Raw genomic sequence first — 19,140 nt, 5'->3', positions numbered from 1 at the left:
TGTACACGATATTTTCTGTGGATATACTTCTCAGGAGTCAAGGTAGTGTTCTTTGGCTTAATATGCCAAAGACCTTTATACTGTACATACATTGCTTTGGCAGTTTTGTTTCATGCATTTTTTTTTAATGTGAATTTTGCTACCATGAGACGGACAAGTGAGTTTTCAAATCAAAAGAAAACTGGCAGCCAGTATGCTTCAGTGTGCTGAAAACTAAGTTCACATTGTCTAAAGAGTTTCTAAACCATTTTCCTATGGATGAATTTTTATATAACTATGCTTATGGAAATTATGTTTTGAAATTTGAATGCGTGGATAAAGCTTTTTTGAGTAATGTATCTTATATGTGAAGAAAGTAATTTTCTGTTTATACTCTTGACACCATCAGAGCTGAATTCAAAGTAAACTAATGCTTTGTGTAATTTGACATTAGAATGTACAATGCCAATTTTGTCTGATTAAACATGAATGCTTCTTAGTGCTCTGAGTGCATGGAACAGAAACATGGTTTTGACTGTATCACCTTCTGTGTATGTAGAAATCTTTAATTTATGAACTCCTTTGACATGCACTATTTTTTTTTTAGGTTTTATAACATGAGATACTACCCTCCCCATCTGGAAGGTCATGAAATTGAGGTGCCAGGATGCTACTTATAACATGGGCTTGGCCACAGGTGCAGCAGGAATGTGTGAATCAGTTCTTTGTAAGTGAACAATCTTGCTTTTTCTTCCAAACTTCACTGCTGCTTTTCTTTATATTCCGTACACAGTGTTCAGAGACTACTGTGTGTCCTCAAGGCAGTTATAACAACTATTTGTAAACTCTTTAGAAATTTTTAAAATAATTAAAACTTTTATTATTTGAAAGGCAGAGAGAAGAGAGAGAGAGAGATCTTCATCTACTGGTTCACTCCCCAAATGCAGGCAACAGAGTGGGTTGGGCCAGGCCAAAGCCAGAAGGTAGTCTCTCCTGTGCCATACAAGGACTCAACTAACTGAGCTATCACCTGCTGCCTCCCAGTGTGCACATTACCAGGAAGTTTGTGAAGCAGAGTCAGACCTTGAACCAAGGCACTTTGATTTGGGGTACTGGCTTCCCAAATAGCAGCTGAGCTGCTGCACTAAATATCCCCTTCTTAAACTCCTCAAGAACATACCCCTGAAGGCGTATGGAATGTCTATGGGCTGATTGAGAGTCAATATTATGATGTGATCTGAGAGAAGCATGAATTAGAAAGATAATGTTTACTGATCTGTATTAGGAGAGAGACATGGGTGTAGACAGATTTTTTTTTCTTAGCAATTAAAATTTTTACAATTTTTTGCTGCAGACAGATGTGTTGTTTCTTACCCACAAATGAACTGATGTTGCTATAAAAGGAAAAGTGAATCAAGATGACGGCTATGTTTGGGAGGCTTCCTATCAGGGCGTGCTCTGGGGTGACATCAGCTTCAGCCCACACTGACAGGCTTCAGTCTGACGCTGTGCAGTCTTGTTTAGGTTGAGACTGGGACCAACCACAGACATTGTCAAATCTTCTTGAATAATTGCATCATTCACTGATAAGCTTATGAATAATATTGTGAGAGAGTCTGGGACAAGACATCAGCACTGAAGCAATATCTACACTACATGTAGGTTTTTCATGAGGATCCCTTAGTAAACATGTCCTAGCCTGTTACCAGCATAGTGTTTGTTTAATGAACTGACAGTGCAGTGGATATATTCTGTATTTCCGGCTTGTAGCTTTCACCTTGTCATTAGCCATGGAATGACTTGATGTGAATCATCCTTAGTTTCAGGTTGTTGAAGGAATGTGATCTATATCATAAGTATGCATGGAATAGCCTGACAGTGTTGTCTAGGAATGGCAGGTTCTGAAGGAATTCCCAGTGTAAGTGTGGGGAAGTTAACAGCTATAGGATGAAGTTTCACATAACTATAGACTTACCAGTGCCTGGGAGTATTTCACCGTTATGCAGGTGTATTTTGTCCAAGGGAATCTTTGGTGGTGTTCCCTACATTTTTGATGGCTCTATGCTCCTTTTCCTTGATTGTGTTTGGCCCTGTGGTTTACATATATGGCTGATTGCTGAGGCTCCAGCTGCTCCCTTTCAGCTCAGCAGGTAAACAAGCAATCGGAATTCCGGTCCAGCTTCAGACAGACTTTGAACCAATCTTATTTTGAAGTGGGGCCGGGCACTGCCACGACCCAGTGTATCCTCTGTTGGCTTTCCAGCCATGTCCCTCCCTCACCAGTCAAGCAGGGTTTTCCTGGCCAGCTTCTGAAGTAGCTGCCAGAGTGGGGAGGGGCCCACAGCAGGGGCCTCTCAGACGTTCTTGTTTTATTCCCCAAAGCCTGGCCTTCGTCTAAAGAGGACTCAAGATCTCTGAACTCTAATATTCCTCATCAGCACTTCCAACTTTCCAAGAAGGGAAAACAACCTTACATTGAGCAGAAATGGCCATCTGGAAGCCATTGTGTCTATAGTAAGTGCCAAGGAGAAGAGGAATTCTTAGACTCTGCATGTGAGGACAGGGGGCCACAAGGCTGCAGCACTGCCCCAAGTGCATTGACAGGCACATCACCTGGTGGCCTTCAGAGAAACGTTGCTGGGGTCGTTTTTGCTTGAGGTTCCTCATTTTTCCTGACTGGGTGGTGGTAGGGAAACATGACTGTTGGAGCAGCCCAACTAGCTAAACAAGTGCAGAAAAGCAGAGGAGAGGGAGAGACACCCATAGCTGGGTTTTAAAACAACTTTGATGTCTACATTTCATCAATGAGCCTGATATACTTAACTAAGCAAACTTTTTAGCAATATTAGTTTGATATTCCAGGGTGAAATTTCATAACTTAAAATAAGTTAATTCTATGGTTTACAGAATTTCATAAAATTAGCTATTACTTTGGATTTATTGAGGCCAAACTTTTATCTTGAATTCTAATGTCCTATCAATATATGTAATGATAAATTTATCTGAATATAGAATTTTCTGGGCTTGATATTTCTTTCTCACTGTTTAAAAAAGATTTTTTCCCTCTGTTTCACCACTTAGCTGTGTTATTAAATGCATGGCATTGAGCCAAGTAAACTACTTAGTCTCACTAAATTTCCATTGGTTTTTCTTAACCTGAAGATAATAATAGCACCCAGTTGGTAATATGGTCATAAAATTGATGTGGCAGTTTTCAAGGATTAAATTCCAAGAATCTGGTCAAGAACTTAGAGCAGTGTTCATCACAAAGTAAGCACTCAGTAACTCTTTGCTAAGTAAAGTAAAACTTACTTTATAGTTTACCTTTAAATATTTCCAGATACTAAATTTCTACCTTGGCACATTTGCCCTTAGCCCCAAAGGCTTTCCAAGTCATATGTTATGCAGATTACACTGAAAGAAAAGAGTATTGTGGCTGTTCATCTGGACAGGCTTTTTCTAGCGAGATACATACCATTATTTAACTTGTGAGTGATTTATTTATGAATTGTGAGTCTATCTTTAGGATACTGTATTTCTGTTTTTTTTTTTTTTTTTTTTTTTTTTTTGTCATCAGATTGCCACAGGGGGCAGTAAAAGTTCTTGAAAGAGAGAATACAGTTTAAAGAATTTGGTATCAATTATTATTTAAGGTATCCATATCTAAAGTATCTAAACACATTATATTAATATTCACAAAAATAGAACTAGTTATATATAAATAAGAACTAGGATACTGTTCAATCTTGGTTTAATAGTTTTTGTGATAGTTGCAAAAGCAGTGTCTGGAAAGCATCTGTGTGTGACATGGACATGTGAGTGTATGTGTGTGTATCTGGCATGCGCACACAGGCAGTGTTGACACTGTAGGAGAAAGGAAACATCTAAGTTCCCAGTTTTAGCTATTAAAGTCCTAAAGTGTGTGTGTGTGCGTGTGTGTGAGAGAGAGAGAGAGGGAGAGAGAGAATGCTTGTCTTTAGCTGTATAAGCCACAACCTGATTTTATAATACTGCTAATGGAAATTGTAGCTATTTGTTCTCCCTCTGTGAAGAAAGTGAGACACAACACAAACCCTGAGTAAACCAGCTGGAGGATCTTTGAAGTTGACTAATTTGATTGTGATACCAGCGGGAACTTCTCTAAGGGTATGGGATCATCTCTGTTGATGGTTGACTACCTCTGACTCTCTGCATCTCCCCCAGAAGTCCTCCTTCAGGGCCTCCTGGTCTGTCTCAGTTGACTCACACTCTTCCGGCCTGCCCAGTTTGGCACTTTGTGACCTGGCTCATATTCTTCCATGGCACCTGTGATTGTTAATTTCCTGTGTCAACTTGACTGGGCCATGACATAGGCAGATCTGGGTCTGTGAGAGTGTTTCTGGAAAGAGATTAGCATTTGAAATAATGGGCTGAATAAAACCCAATGCTCTGTCCAGTGTGGGTAGACATCATCCAATCCACTGATGGCCTGACTACAACAAGTAGGTGGAGAAAGGCTGGATTGGCCCTCTCTCTTCCTGGCTGCTTGAGTTGGGACCCCGCCTTCTCTTGTTCTCTGAACTATGGCTTCTAAAGCTTCAGACTGGGATCCACCATTACCTCTTAAGCTCTTATGCCTTCAAGCTGTGTGTTGCTTCTCCTGGGTCTTCAGCTTATAGGTGGCAGATTATTATTAGTCTCTCTGCCACATACCTGTTATCCCAATCCTACACAGATGGCTGTCCAATCTCATTTCTAGGTTACTACTGCTAAGCCTTTGGAAGTTGAGCTAAACCTTGCCATTACATAGAGGGACTCCATCCTTTTTGGTCTTAATTCATCCATATACTCCTGCTGTCTCTCTCTTATTTATCCCCCCACCTTTTTTTTTGTTTTAAAGATTTTATTTATTTATTTATTTTGAAAGTCAGAGTTACAGAGAGGAGAGGCAGAGAGAGAGAGAGGTCTTCCATTTGCTGGTGCACCCCCCAATTGGCTGCAATGGCCGGAGCTGTGCCCTTCTGAAGCCAGGAGCCAGGAGCTTCCTGTGGGTCATCCCACATGGGCACAGTGGCCCAAGGACTGGGCCATCCTCCACTGCCTTCCCAGGCCACAGCAGAGAGCTGGATCAGAAGTGGAGCAGCTGAGACTCGAACTGACACCCACATGGGATGCCGGCACTGCATATGGCAGCCTCACCTGCTATGTCACAGTGCCGGCCCCTCACTTATCCTTTACATCAGTTCTTTGACCTATTTGAGACTTTGTTTTCTTGCCTCTTGCTTTTCTCCTGAACATATAGCTTGGTTTCCTTCTAAGTCCATGGCACAATGTTTGATGTCAACAATCTCTTATTAACATTTCTGTCATTCAGTTTATCAACTTTGGTTTCAAGCCAGCCACATGTCTTAGCTGTTCCTGTACTGTACTACCTTAGTGGTCTTGCGTCTTAACTGGGTCCTTAGTTCTGCAGTTCTGTTTTTTAATTGTTCTGGTCAGTTCTTTGTGTCCATTGGAAACCTTACAGCTTCTCTCCAGGGTCCTATCTTGTCACTACTCCTCTGCCTTTCAGTTAATCTGCCTTTCTACATGAGACCATCAAACATGAGCCCAGCCTTTATCTCCTAAATGATGGGTCCTCAACCTCATGTTCATTCTTCTAGTGAGGACCTGTAGTATTCAATTCTGTAGCAATATGCACCTATTTAAATTCAAAAGTGCAGTTCCTCAGTTGTACTACTCGCATTTCAAGGGCTCAGTAGCTGCATATGAGTACAGCTAGTGGTTATCATACTGGGCACCACAGAGAACCATTCCATTGCTGCAGACCATTTGACTGGACAGGACCAGTTCAGACCTCTGCTTTTCTTTTGATCCAACTTCCCTCTGCCTTCTAAGAAACACTGTTCTCTCTTTACCCCTTACTCTTCCTGCCTTTCAATCTGTTTTCTAATGCCTTCTCAGCACAATCCTCTCATATAAATATTAAAAAAATTACTTCAAACAACCAGAGCAACCTTCCTTTTAGCCTTCACAACCCTCTAGACACTGCTTTTTTCACACTGAAGTTCCTAACACACACACACACACACACACTCCTTGTATTTACTGTCTCCAAATATTCACCTTCTGTCTAATATTTCAATGCACTGTGATAAAGCTCCTGACTCTACCATTGGAAACTGCCACCAAATAACCTCTTCATTGCCAAGTCCAACAGATTCTTTTCAGAACTCATTGAGCTTGATCACTCTGTGGGCATTGTAGTTGAATTGTATGCTTTGTCCATCTCATCTCCTTTAGTCTCTATTGCATATTCATTTCTCTCTACCTACCCCTGTAATACGAGAGACTTCATAGTCTTTTGTCCTTGGTCCTTCTTACTTAATTGCTTTTTAGTGGCCACATTATTGATGGTTCCGTGTTCCCTGTCCTGGACAGAAACTGTTCTGAGTTCATTTGTATTGTTACCAGGACATTAATCTGGACATCTTACACAGATCTTAAAGTAAGCCCTGTCTGCACCAGTCACGTCTGCTCCCTTTATGTGAGTTCCTGCTCTTACTGATGGGAACCACTGGTTTTCCACTCACTTCCTACTGAAGAAGGTGCATTGTCCATCATTCTTATTTCTCTTTCATTCCTTATATTTAGTTGACCATCAAGCTCTTTGAGCTCATCTCTCATTGTATCTCCCAGACATGTCACATCCTTCACATCTTTGCCTACACGTCATTTGTCTTCCTGTTGTTAACTTGTCTTTGGACCTGCCTTACTGCCCTCCTTAGTTCATTCTTTCCATTGCTGCCTGAAGAATCTTTCAATGCAAAGTGCTTCGTTCTTAGTCACTGCTCCAGACTGCCATTTGGCTTCCCTTGCCTCTATGATAAAGCCCTTTGTCTGGTTCCCATCTTCGTTCTTACCTGTCACTAGCCACCACTATCACCTCACTCCTTGTTTTTCACCTTGTGTTTGGCTCCATTCCAATGAGTAACTTACCATGTTATATTATTTCATGTCTTTTTACTGACATAGTTATTCTATTAATTGGAGGAAGTGTGGCATATATTTATACCAAATAAACTTTTTTTAAAAAAATTTACTTGAAAGGTAGAATTACAGACAGGGAGGGACCGAGAGAGAGAGAGAGATGAAGAGATAGATCTTCCATTCCCTGGTCTACTCCCCAGATTGCCAAAAATGCCAGGGCAGGGCCAGGCCAAAGTCAAGATCCAGGAGCTTCCTGCAGGTCTCCCATGTGGGTGGCAGGGGCCCAAGCCCTTGGGCTATCTTCCACTGCTTACCCAAGCTCAGCAGCAGGGAGCTGGATTGGAAGTGAAGCAGCCTGGACTCAAGCTGGCACCCATGGGGGATGCTGGCATTGCTGGCGACTTTACCAATTACACCACAATGGCGGCCCCCCAAATAAAGTTTTATTTTATTTGAGCAAATGCAGTGACACTCACACATATACATGTATACAGTGAAACACATACTTATGGAAATAATTTTTATCATTACTATATGTTTTATAGTTAGTATCTTTTTTTTTTCTTTTTGACAGGCAGAGTGGACAGTGAGAGAGAGAGAGAGACTGAGAGAAAGGTCTTCCTTTTCTGTTGGTTCACCCCCCAATGGCCACTGCGGCCGGCACGCTGTGGCCAGCGCACCGCACTGATCTGAAGCCAGGAGCCAGGTGCTTCTCCTGGTCTCCCATGGGGTGCAGGGCCCAAGGACCTGGGCCATCCTCCACTGCCTTCCCGGGCCACAGCAGAGAGCTGGACTGGAAGAGGAGCAACTGGGACAGAATCCGGCGCCCCGACTGGGACTAGAACCCGGTGTGCCGGTGCCGCAGGCAGAGGATTAGCCTATTGAGCCATGGCGTCAGCCTATTGTAAGTATCTTAATATATATTCCATTGTATTAAAACTTTGATCTTTATCTCTAAGGTTTTTTTTTTTTTTCCATGCTGAACTTAGGTATTGCAGATGAGATCCATCTACACATACATGTGCACACAGATAGTCTTGGAACCAGAAGTGGTCAAGATATGCAACCTGGTAAGCAGCATGGGCAAGTGGTGTGAGGATGTGTGGTTTTGGAGATACTGTGGGAATCTGGGGAGTACCTGTGTTCTAAGAGACCAGTGTGTGGAAATCAAGGATGAAAGTACCATAGTGAGGGGCTGCCATCGTGGTGTAGCGGGTAAAGCTGCTTCTTGCAGCGCCAGCATCCCATTTTGGTGCCAATTCAAGTGCCAGCTGCTCCACTTCTGATCTAGCTCTCTGCTATGGTCTGACAAAGCAGTAGAAGATGTTCCAAGTCCTTGGGCTCCTGCACCCACGTGGGAGACCCTGAGGAAACTCCTGGCTCCTGGTGGCAGATTAACGCAGCTTCGGCCATTGCGGCCATTGGGGGAGTGAACCAGTGGATGGAAAACCTTTCTCTCCATCTCTGCCTTTCTCAACTCTGCCTTTTAAATCAATCAGTCAATCTTTTAAAAAAATAAAAGAAAGTACCATAGTGAAATGCAGAGCAGGTCACAGAGAAGACCTGGGTTCTTCAAGCTGACTCAGGTCTTGCCATGAGGTGGTCCATCTTGCCAATGATCAGTTTCGTGATCCAGTATGTTTTTCTCCCCTTCTTAATAAACAGTTTCTTAATATTGTATCACAAGATGTCATAAACTGATACAGACGTCACCAGCCTGAGAGATGGTTTTACTTCCACATAATATTTTCTGATGCAATTATTCATAGCACTTTTTAATTCAATTACAGTACTAGAATAAAACTGATTTTCCTAGTTTTTGCTTCCCCCTTTTTTTAAGCCTCATGGAATATTTAGAAAATCATAACATTTTTGGGAATTTTGAGGGAGAGTCTTTCTGTAAGCTCTCAAATTTTGGAAGGGAAAGGTTATAGAAATTCTTTTTTGATTTAAAGATATCAAAGATCACAGGGAAGTTTACTGGCAAGTTGCTACTTTTTTAAAGTTTTTAGGTAATTTAAAGTGTTTCTTGGAAGTTGACTTCTGAGTATTTGTGAATAACCTCTCACATAGCATTGAGTATAAACACATGCACCTTTGAATGGATTCCTTATGTAAGTCTGGGAACTAACTTCAACTTTAAAATATTCTATAAATAGTCTATTTTTAAATAAAATTGTATAATTACTAAAGTCTTAGGAACCTTGATGATTTATAGTATGTTTATATCAGGTCATAGGTCAGTATTTTATATTTATTGATTATATAAATCAAAGTTCTGAGGATTATATATTCATACCTGGTAAGTTTATGTTTTTAAGGATACTAGAGGAATACAGTGTTTGTTTTGCTTAAGCCATAATTTGCTAAAGTAAATGATTCTCTAGAATATTGGATAGAAATACTGGTACGTATTTAGGAAAAGTTAGTGATTGACTAACTGCTGCTGATGGAATTTTAAAAATGAATGTGGTTGTCAAAGTTGCCTGACTGTATTTTTTATTTTTAAAAATGTATTTATTTGAAAGTCAGAGTTACAGAGAGAGAGAGGGAGGGAGAGAGAGAGAGAGAGAGAGAGAGAGGTTTTCCATCCATTGGCTTACTACCCAGGTGGCCACAATGGCAAGGGGTGGGTCAGGTGGAAGCGGGGGGGCCAGGAGCTCTATCTGGATCTCCCATGTGGGTGGCAGGGGCCCAAACACTTGGGCCATCTTTTGCTGCTTTCCCAGGTGCATTAGCAGGGAGGTGGATCCCAAATGGAGCAGCCAGGACTCAAACCAGCACCCATATGGGATGCTAGTGTTACAGGCAGTAGCTATACCTGCTGCACAATGCTGGTTCTAAAGTCACCTAACTTCAGACATAATAAGATTTTAGTGTGAAACTCTCAGATTAATAAGTTTATTTAAGTGTCTATATTAAAACTCAACTAGTTATTTATTGTCATTTACTTCCTAAGGAAATAAGTAATTCATAAATATTTTAAGCAGTTGGTATATTTCTACCACTTGTTAAATATGGTGAGTAGTAAAATGTTCCCTGGTTCTTGTTCACGTGGAGGTTGTAATCTGTGTGCAGGAGGAAGGCATCTATGAATCAAAAGTTTAATTGATGACACTTAATTTTGTATGAATTTAGAACAGTTGGGTTAAAGACTTAGGAGGAGACTGGCAGCCTGGATGTCCCAGACATCTGGAATGGTAATTAACAGTCTTGACTCTGGGAATACCTGACTCCTATGGAAGAGAGTAGAAGGGCTGCTTTGATGTGAAACAATATGGGGATGAGTTGTAAGATTTAGGAAGGGACTGCGTTTTAGGAGCCAGATTCCTAATTACTGTTATATTGATGCTGAATATATTACCCTTCACTCAGTCCTCTAATCTTTTGGAATACACACACACACACACATACACACACACACACACTCTCACAATTTGCTTTTTCATAGTTTTCAGTGCTTAGAGAATATTTGGAAGATGATTGCCACTATATAGGATAAAAAAAGACTTAATGCTTGTGTTTTTGTGATTTTTCTGTTCATCCTCTTGCTTTAATAAATACTGTATGTTATTTTTTTCTTTTTACAATTTGCCACATGCCAGGCATGTGAAAAATCCACAAAGCACAGTAAATATGTGTTGAGTTAATGAGGCAGTGATGATATTTCTTCATCTTTTTATGATTTTATCTACAGAGGACATCCAATAGCAATGAAGTATTAAAACATCTTTTTATTCTTGAAGAACAAACAGGTCTAAGAGTTTGACTACAATGTGTTGTGGTGAAGATCTTTTCTGATCACATCTATTAGTTCTATGTGTTTCCTGTAGTTGAACGTTCCTTTCATTCCCCAAATTATGGAAGTTTTCTGTAATTATTTCACTAAAAAGGCCTTCTAATTCAGTCCATCTTTCCATGCCTTTGGGAACTCCTAAGACCGTGTGTTGGGTTGCTTGATAGTACCCCATAAATCTCCGACACTGTTTTTTAGTTTTCTAATTTCTTTTTTTTTTTTTTCTGGTCTGACAGTAAATTTCCAGAAATTTGTCTTCCAACCCAGATATTCTTTGTTCTGCCTCACCAAGTCTGTTGTCAAGGCCTTCCACTGCATTTTTTATTTGATCTATGGCATTCTTCATTTTCAGTATTTCTATTTAAAAATCTCAATTTCATGGGAAAAATTTTTATTCATGTCATGTGTAGATTTCTTTAATTCATGGATTGCTTCTGATTACTTCTAAGTAATCTTATGATCAATTTTCTGTATTACATTTCCGGCATTTCTTCAGTCTCTTCATCTTCACATTCTAGTATTGAAGTGTTGTAGTTCTAGTATTGAAGTGTTCCTTTGGGGTATCATGTTGTCTTCCTTATTCTTTTTTTAAAAGATTTATTTATTTATTTGAAAGACAGAGTTACAGAGAGGGAGAAGCAGAGAGGAGGGAGGTCTTCCAACTGCTGGTTCACTCCCCAAATGGCCACAATGGCTGGAGCTGGGCATCTAAATCCAGGATCCAGGAGCTTCTTCCAGTTCTCCCACATAGGTGCAGGGACCCAAGGACTTAGGCTGTCTTCCACTGCTTTCCCGGGCCATGACAGAGAGCTGGATTAGAAACGGAGCAGCTGGGACTTGAGCTGGTGCCCATGTGGGATGCCAGCACTGCAGGCGGCAACTTTACCCACTACACCACAGCACTGGCCCCTGTCTTCCTTATTCTTTATTCTTGAATTTCTGTGTTTATTTTTAGGCATTTGTGGAGATACTTTTTAAAATTTTTCTCCTGTAATGGCTTTTATCTTTGTACTATGCCTCTGTGACTTAGTGGAGTGTCTGCTTTCAGTGAATAGCCAGAGGTGTGTGCCGGGTGTGGCCTGGGAGCTCTGTGAACAGAGCTCCAGGGTGAGAGGATTGTATAAGGTGGCACCCAAGTTGGGCATGTTAAATCTCTCTTTTTTAATCAAGGGGGAGGTTTGATCATTTCTGTTGACATAGGCTCACACTCACCTCCTCTCCTCCAACCAGTGATTGGGAGCTAGCCCCAGTGGGTATAATATTCATCTGCACTGCTGCAAGAACTACACAAAGGATCTGTACAGTCCTCAGTGTGAGCCCAGTTCCTGCAGCAAAGACTCTCACCCAGGCAATCAGGGAGCCCTGAGTGTGTGGAGCCACCTACAGTGAGTGCACAGAGACACAGCATACCCTGTGTCCTCCCATGCAGCCATAGTGTTTTCACAGTCTGTCCCCGAACACAGGGCTGTCACGGTCATGAGTGCCCAGCCCCCTGTCAATTCTCCCAGTCAGACTCAGGCATCTCCTTTTAGCTGGTTGCTGGGCATGCAGATGCAAACTAACACAGCTGTTACATATTTCCAAAATGGTGTCTGCCCTCTCTCAGGTTGTCTCACAGGATGCCAGTGCTGAGTAGTCAGGGAGAGAGAAATGTGGCTCCCCTCAATTTATGCCCTCTAGATCGGCAAGTACACTCTCCCACTTGGCTCCAAGCCAGACCCACACCAGGGTCTTCCTGCAGCTTTATTGCCCGTGGCTTGGGCTGATGCAGTCTGGTCTCACCTCACTCTCCAAAGCTGGTGCTGAGGCTCTTAGCTCTGCTGGGGTCCTGAGTTGTGTGTGTCTACACCCTCCACATAGATGCACAGTGTCCCTCTAATTTGTGAGGTGTTTTCTGCAGTTTTCTCCCTAATTCTTTCCTGAAATTGCACTCTCTCTACTTTTTTTTTTTTTTAAACTAGCTCCCTCCCTATTCTGCCATCTTGGAATTTTCCTTAAATTGTCTTTTTCTTAAAACAAAAGGTAAGGCATCTGTCCTATAATATAAATAAAATTTAAATGATATTTGCCAATCACTCTATCTTCTGAAGTTTGTTGCTAAATTCCTTTGGTGTGGTTACTCCTCTGGAATTTGTAGAACAAAAAATGATCATACAGGAAGTATTGAGCATTTTATTCTTATCTAATATAGGATAAGTCCCACAAAACAAAGAAAACCATTTCTAAATTAAGTTCAGTTTAGGACTGTTTAATAGAAATTAAAATAGAAATACTACATATAGTTAATCCTTTAATGATAATCACTCCAATGTTATTTGGTGATTAATAATATGATTGATATTCCCTAAAACTCATGTGAGTTTTCATGTAGACAAAATTTGGGATTTTTCCTGTTAAGTTGTAGACTGTTTATTTAAGGACATGTCCAAAGCTACATGACTAGGGAATGGTAGAACTAGGATGAAGTATGGCTCTCTTGATTTTAATTCAGTCTCTATTGCTTTCTTTTCTGATGTCATCCAGCCTTATTTATAGTGCAAAAATATACTCGAAGGAAACGAACATAAATGAAAAAGAGTAAAATGAATACTAACTTATCACTGTTTTTTGTGGCTATCACCATCGTGGTTGGTTTCATTCATAAGGCATCAAGTACCTGTAGTGGCTGCCGACGTACAAAAGTGGGGCACAGTGCATTCCAACATGGGCTCTGGAGACAGATCTCTTGGTCAGCCTTGTTCTACCCCTCACACCCCTGAGAGCTTTGTCTTTCTGAAGAATGAGGAATTGTAGCAGAACCTGTTTTGGGGGATGGGTGTTTTGAATACTGTTGACATATAGACAGATTGAGCATCCCTAATCCAAAACTTCGAAATCCAAAATGTTCCAGCAGCTGAGTCTTTTTGAGCACTGGCATGATGCTACAACGAGGCAGTTCTAGACCTGACATCATAGGATGAATTGCTGTTAAAATGCGAAGTTATTAAGAAATATTGTGTAGGGGGTGGGTGTTTGAGCTTGTGGCCGAGAAGTCAGTTAAGATGCTTGTCTCCCACATCAGAGTGCCTGGACTCAGTGTTTGTCTCCAGCTTCAGACTCCAGCTTGCTACTGATGAGGCAGCTGTGATGACTTAAGTCACTGGGTTCCTGCCACCCATGTGGGAGATCTGGATTGTGTTCCTAGCTCCTGGATTCAGCCGTGCCTAGTCTAGGTTATTTTGGGCATTTTAGGGAGTAAATCAGCAGATGGAAACTTGCTCTTTCTATCTACCTACCTACCTACCTTTCTGTTTTTCTCTTTGTCTCGCTGCCTCTTAAATAAAAATTTAATAAAATATAGAATTGCCATTAGGCTATGTATATAAGATGTTTATGAAACATAAATGAATTCATGTTTAGACTTTGGTTCCATCTCCAAAATGTCTCATCATATATAGTATATGCAAATACTCCAAAATTCTAAGAAAAAAAATCTGAAACAGTTCTGTTCCCAAGCATTTTGGATAAGGTATACTCATACAGTGAGGGCCTTCAGAGTGTTAGGTATTATTATACTTTCTTTAATGATAAAATATTATCAATAAATATTTACTGTCCCTTATTAAAATACTAACAAAAAACAAATATTAAGTGGAAACTTTCTTTTTTTTTTTTTTTAAAGATTTCTTTATTTTTTACTTGAGAGTCAGAGTTACACACAGAGAGGATAGGCAGAGAGAGAAAGAGAGAGGTCTTCCATCCGATGGTTCACTTCACAAATTGGCCGCAATGGCCAGAACTGCACCAGTCCGAAGCCAGGAACTTCTTCCGGGTCTCACACACGGGTGCAAGGGCCCAAGGACTTGGGCCATCTTTTACTGCTTTTCCAGGCCGTAGCAGAGAGCTGGATCGGAAGTGGAGCGGCCGGGACTAGAACCGGTGCCCATATGGGATGCCGGCACTTCAGGCCAGGGCGTTAACCCGCTGTGCCACAGCGCCAGCCCCGGAAGCTTACTTTCTAGAGAGGGGTATCTCTGCTCTAATGATCTTTCTTTTAAATGTTATTTAACCATGTTAAGGATCATTAAATGAGAAACAGGGCAAATATGTTTTAACCTTGTAAAAACTTCATAAACTTCATAATTAGCAGGTTAGTTACTAAATTATTTTGCTTTGAAACAGGATTTATGCAAAAATGTTAAATAAAGTAAGGCATTCTTTTAGATGTGGCATTAGTTCTTAGAAAATAAGCATGGTGATGAATTTAAAACATACATATTAAATATTCACTAAGTATGAGAATTAAATTATGAAGGTCTTAGGAATTTGTGTTTGAAGATCTGTGAAAAGTAAACACCATGAAACTACTTCCATTTGGGACTCGATTGTAAAACTAGATGGTTTCTTTCTTTTTTTTTTTCTCATCTAGTTAAATGTATACATAGAGTATGTCATAGGGTTGGGGAAAAAGTCTTTGGAATCATGTAGTCTTATGCTTTCCAAATGACTGACTATGGGACCTATTGCATAAATGCAGTGCCCAGAAGGCAAGAGGAGTGGCTATGGTTGTTGCAAGGAAGAGGCCTGGATGTGGCCTCAGCATTTCTGCAGCTCTTGGAGCTCTACAGAGTACAGGGTGCCTTCCTCTCCATTTGTGGATGAAGAAGCTGACTGTCTAGGCAGTGGCTGCCTTGCTTAGAGACACAAGTGCCAGACCTGGTCATTGAACAATTACACTCTGTTACGTCTGCTACTTTGTTTCCTCACTATATCCTTCCTGTATAGAATCTATAATTGAGAGCCCTGAAAAATTCAGGTTTTAAGCCGGCGCCGCGGCTCACTAGGCTAATCCTCCGCCTAGCGGCGCCGGCACACCGGGTTCTAGTCCCGGTCGGGGCGCCGGATTCTGTCCCGGTTGCCCCTCTTCCAGGCCAGCCCTCTGCTGTGGCCAGGGAGTGCAGTGGAGGATGGCCCAGGTGCTTGGGCCCTGCACCCCATGGGAGACCAGGAAAAGCACCTGGCTCCTGGCTCCTGCCATCGGATCAGCGCGGTGCGCCGGCCGCAGCGCGCCGGCCATGGCGGCCATTGGAGGGTGAACCAACGGCAAAGGAAGACCTTTCTCTCTGTCTCTCTCTCTCACTGTCCACTCTGCCTGTCAAAAAAAAAAAATAGTTTAGGGGCCAGTGCTGTGGCATAGCAGGTAAAGCTGCCACCTGCATTGCTGGCATCCCATATGGGCACCGGTTCCAGTTCCGGCTGCTCCACTTCTGATCCAGCTCTCTGCTGTGGCCTAGAAAATCAGTGAAAGATGGTCCAAGTCCTTGAGCCCTTGCACCCGTGTGGGAAACCCAGAAGAAGCTCCTGGCTCCTGGCTTCGGATCGGCGCAACCCCAGCTGTTGTGGCCATTTGGGGAGTGAACCAGTGGCTGGAAGACCTCTCTCTCTCTCTCTCTGCCTCTGCCTTTCTGTAACTCTGCCTTTCAAATAAATAAATAAATCTTAAACATTAGTTAATAGTTTAAATTAGCAACTTAATATCTAAAATGCTAATATATATAATGTGGATTACTATTTCAAAATTTAATAGTTATGAATTTTGGATGTTTTGAGCAGCAAGGTGAATTCATCAGAATACGGGATTGCTGCACTGGAATATAGGTCCAAATGGAGCAAAAGGAGAAAAAGAGCACAGAGGTAGCTGATACGCACGCTGACTTCTGGCCTCATTCTTCTCCAGAGGAGAAGCTCTATAAATCAATTCTTGTAGACCATTAGATGCTTTAGAAACGTACCTGTACAAATCTAGTTCCAATACTGATTCAAAGCATTTGAATTTTTAAGGGAAATTAGAAATCTTTTCTCACTTTTATTTTTATGGAAACATTTGCTTCTTTAAAGTAGTGTCTTTGCCAAAATTTGAAAACTGGAAGAGAACTGAATACAAGATTCTACTGGAGAATCTGGATTAAATTTTTTTCCTAAAGGAAATAGCACAGTGTCATAAGAATATATTAATATTTCCATGTTTTAGTTCTCTTTTGTTCTTATTCTGGTTTTCATTTCAAAACTATTTGGATCAGTGGCAGATCCCTGACCTTTCACTTTCTCTTGTTTTCTTTGCTTTCCATTTTTGATCTATGAATACTTATGTACCTTGTCCCTTTACTCCATTAAAAATCCATAAGGTTTTTCATTGCTGGAAAGTTAAGCAGAAATCAGAGTTTTGGATGTAGGTCTTCACAAATGTAGCATGAGACCTGTTTCACCAGCTGCAGTACATCTGTTCTGGGTCTTGAACTCTTTCTCTTGAGACTTCTGTACATTGTCTGCAGAATCACATTGATATCATTGGTGAGCAATACTATATTCTGACAGTAATGGTTTCTTTAATAGAAACACACACAAAGATAGATAGATAGATGGATAACCTTCTTGGCTACTGTAATAGAAATGGATAGAAAGAAGAGAGAGAGAGAAGGCATATTTATAAAGATTAAGGAAAAGTGTGTAGGGCTGGTGTTGTGGTGTAGTAGGAGCCTCCACCTGCAGTGCCAGCATCCTATATGGGTGCTGGTTCGTGTCCCTGCTGTTCCTCTTCCGATCCAATTCTCTGCTATGGCCTGGGAAATCAGTAGAAGATGGCCCAAGTGCTTGGATTCTTGTACCCATGTAAGAGAGCTGGAAGAAGCTCCTGGCTCCTGGCTTTGGATCGGTCCAGCTCCAGCTGTTGGGGACATTTGAATCTGCAGATGGAAGACCTCTCTCTCTGTCTCTTCCTTTCTCTGTCTGTAACTTTACCTCTCAATAAATAGGATCTTTAAAAAAGTGTACAGTATTTCTATCTCTTTCCTAGTTCCTGATTCTCAACTAAACATTCTCATATATTGTGTTTGTATCATAAAACTTTTTCCATTCTATATGTAGGTACTTCTGAGAGTTCATGGAAAAGTGTAGCTAAAAAAGAAGTTTATTTTGGTGTAAGGAATTACTGAAATCATGTATATGAGAGGTCCTCAAACATTTCTTGGCAAATGCATATCATGAAAAAATTATGCCTTGATTTCCTTTTTAATTAAAACCGAAAATAGATAGCATTGAGTTCTCATCAGGTTATAAATTATTTATGATATCTGACAATACCTGCATGACAAATTACAGAGCAGTGGTGACATATATTATGCTGGCAGCTATTTTCCAAAACAGTGTGCATTATCCAGGAAAATGAGGTGCACACCCTATAGTCAGCTTTTAATTTTAGGACATGATATTACATAAACTATATTGTTATGTACACCTGGAGAAATGAATAGAGATGTTTATACAGTAGCATCATTATTAACATGATCAAAGAAAAACTATGCAAATGTTTAATAATAGGAAAATGGTTAAATTACATATGTATGCCTGGATTTCAAAATGTTTTGCGCTCCCCCCCCCAAAAAAAAAAAACCCTCAGAAACGAAGTGTTCTGCACCAGAATGAACTTATCCTTCAATTCCATTTTCTTACAGCATTTTAAAGTACACTTGAATATCCAGAAATGCCTTCTGATCTCGTAGTAATATTCTGTTTCTTCCCTTCACCTGTGCTTTCCACCCCTAACCTCCCCCCAAATTATTGATGATAAAGAAATGACCACTGGACCTCCAATACCACATGAAGCCAATTGCAAATAACTGATTAACCACAACTCTGCCCAATACACTAGTATAATCCGGTTTCCAAGGGTAAGAAAAGTCTAAGTTTGGTCTCTAAATGTCCGCATCACAAGTATCCATGAAGGCACAGCAAGCTGAAGCAAATACTAATTAACCACAGAACTAAAAATATTAAAAAGATTGATTTATTTTATTTGAAAGGCAGTTAGAGAGAGACACACACACACACACACAGAAAGAGAGTGAAAGACAGAGAGAGAGAGAGAGAGAGAGATCATTCATCCGCTGGTTCACTCTACAACTGGCTGTAACATCCAGAGCTGAGACAGATTGAAGCCAAGAGCTTCTTCTGGTCTCCTATGTGGCTAAGGGGCCCAAACACTTAGGCCATCTTCCACTTCTTTCCCAGGTGCATTTGCAGGGAGCTGGATTGGAAGTGGTTTAGCCAGTACTCAAACTAGCACCCACACTGGATGCTGGCATCTCAGGTGACAGCTTTACCTGCTACACCGCAATGCTAGCCCCAAATGCTAAAATATTTTAAAGATGTTTTAATTGCAAAGTGATTTCAGCAGATATTAAGACATTTGACTTTCTCAAAGTTGTGTGATTCACATTTAAACAATGAGGAAACTAGGGGTAAGAAAGGAGAAATGATTCACTCAAGATAACAGCTAGTAAATATTAAAACAAGGACTCATGCTTTAGTACTGCTCAGAATTAACGTGCTCACTTAGGAGGTTTGGATGGCCTGGTAGG

The 19,140-nt window shown here is 40.9% G+C and overlaps 1 long non-coding RNA gene across 17 annotated transcripts in view; it reads left to right on the top strand.

Annotated features, from left to right (window-relative positions):
• The first annotated feature begins 584 nt into the window (after positions 1–584).
• The window catches only part of LOC103349888 (uncharacterized), a 79,142-nt gene continuing 60,586 nt past the window's right edge, over positions 585–19,140 (top strand). For 13 of the 17 annotated variants that reach the window (XR_016233735.1, XR_016233733.1, XR_016233745.1 and 10 more), the window contains exons 1-3: positions 585–706; positions 7,523–7,852; positions 7,938–8,018. This is a non-coding gene — a long non-coding RNA (uncharacterized LOC103349888). The remainder of the gene's footprint in view (positions 707–7,522; positions 7,853–7,937; positions 8,019–19,140) is intronic. The other 4 variants (XR_016233739.1, XR_016233746.1, XR_016233744.1 and 1 more) reach the window with 2 other exon arrangements.

The sequence above is a fragment of the Oryctolagus cuniculus genome, chromosome 5 (genome assembly GCF_051225735.1).
Source record: "Oryctolagus cuniculus isolate XC-2025 breed Fujian yellow rabbit chromosome 5, ASM5122573v1, whole genome shotgun sequence".
Taxonomy (NCBI): domain Eukaryota; kingdom Metazoa; phylum Chordata; class Mammalia; order Lagomorpha; family Leporidae; genus Oryctolagus; species Oryctolagus cuniculus.
The sequence above is the reverse complement of the archived record's forward strand: the minus strand, read 5'-3'. Positions and strand labels throughout refer to the sequence as shown.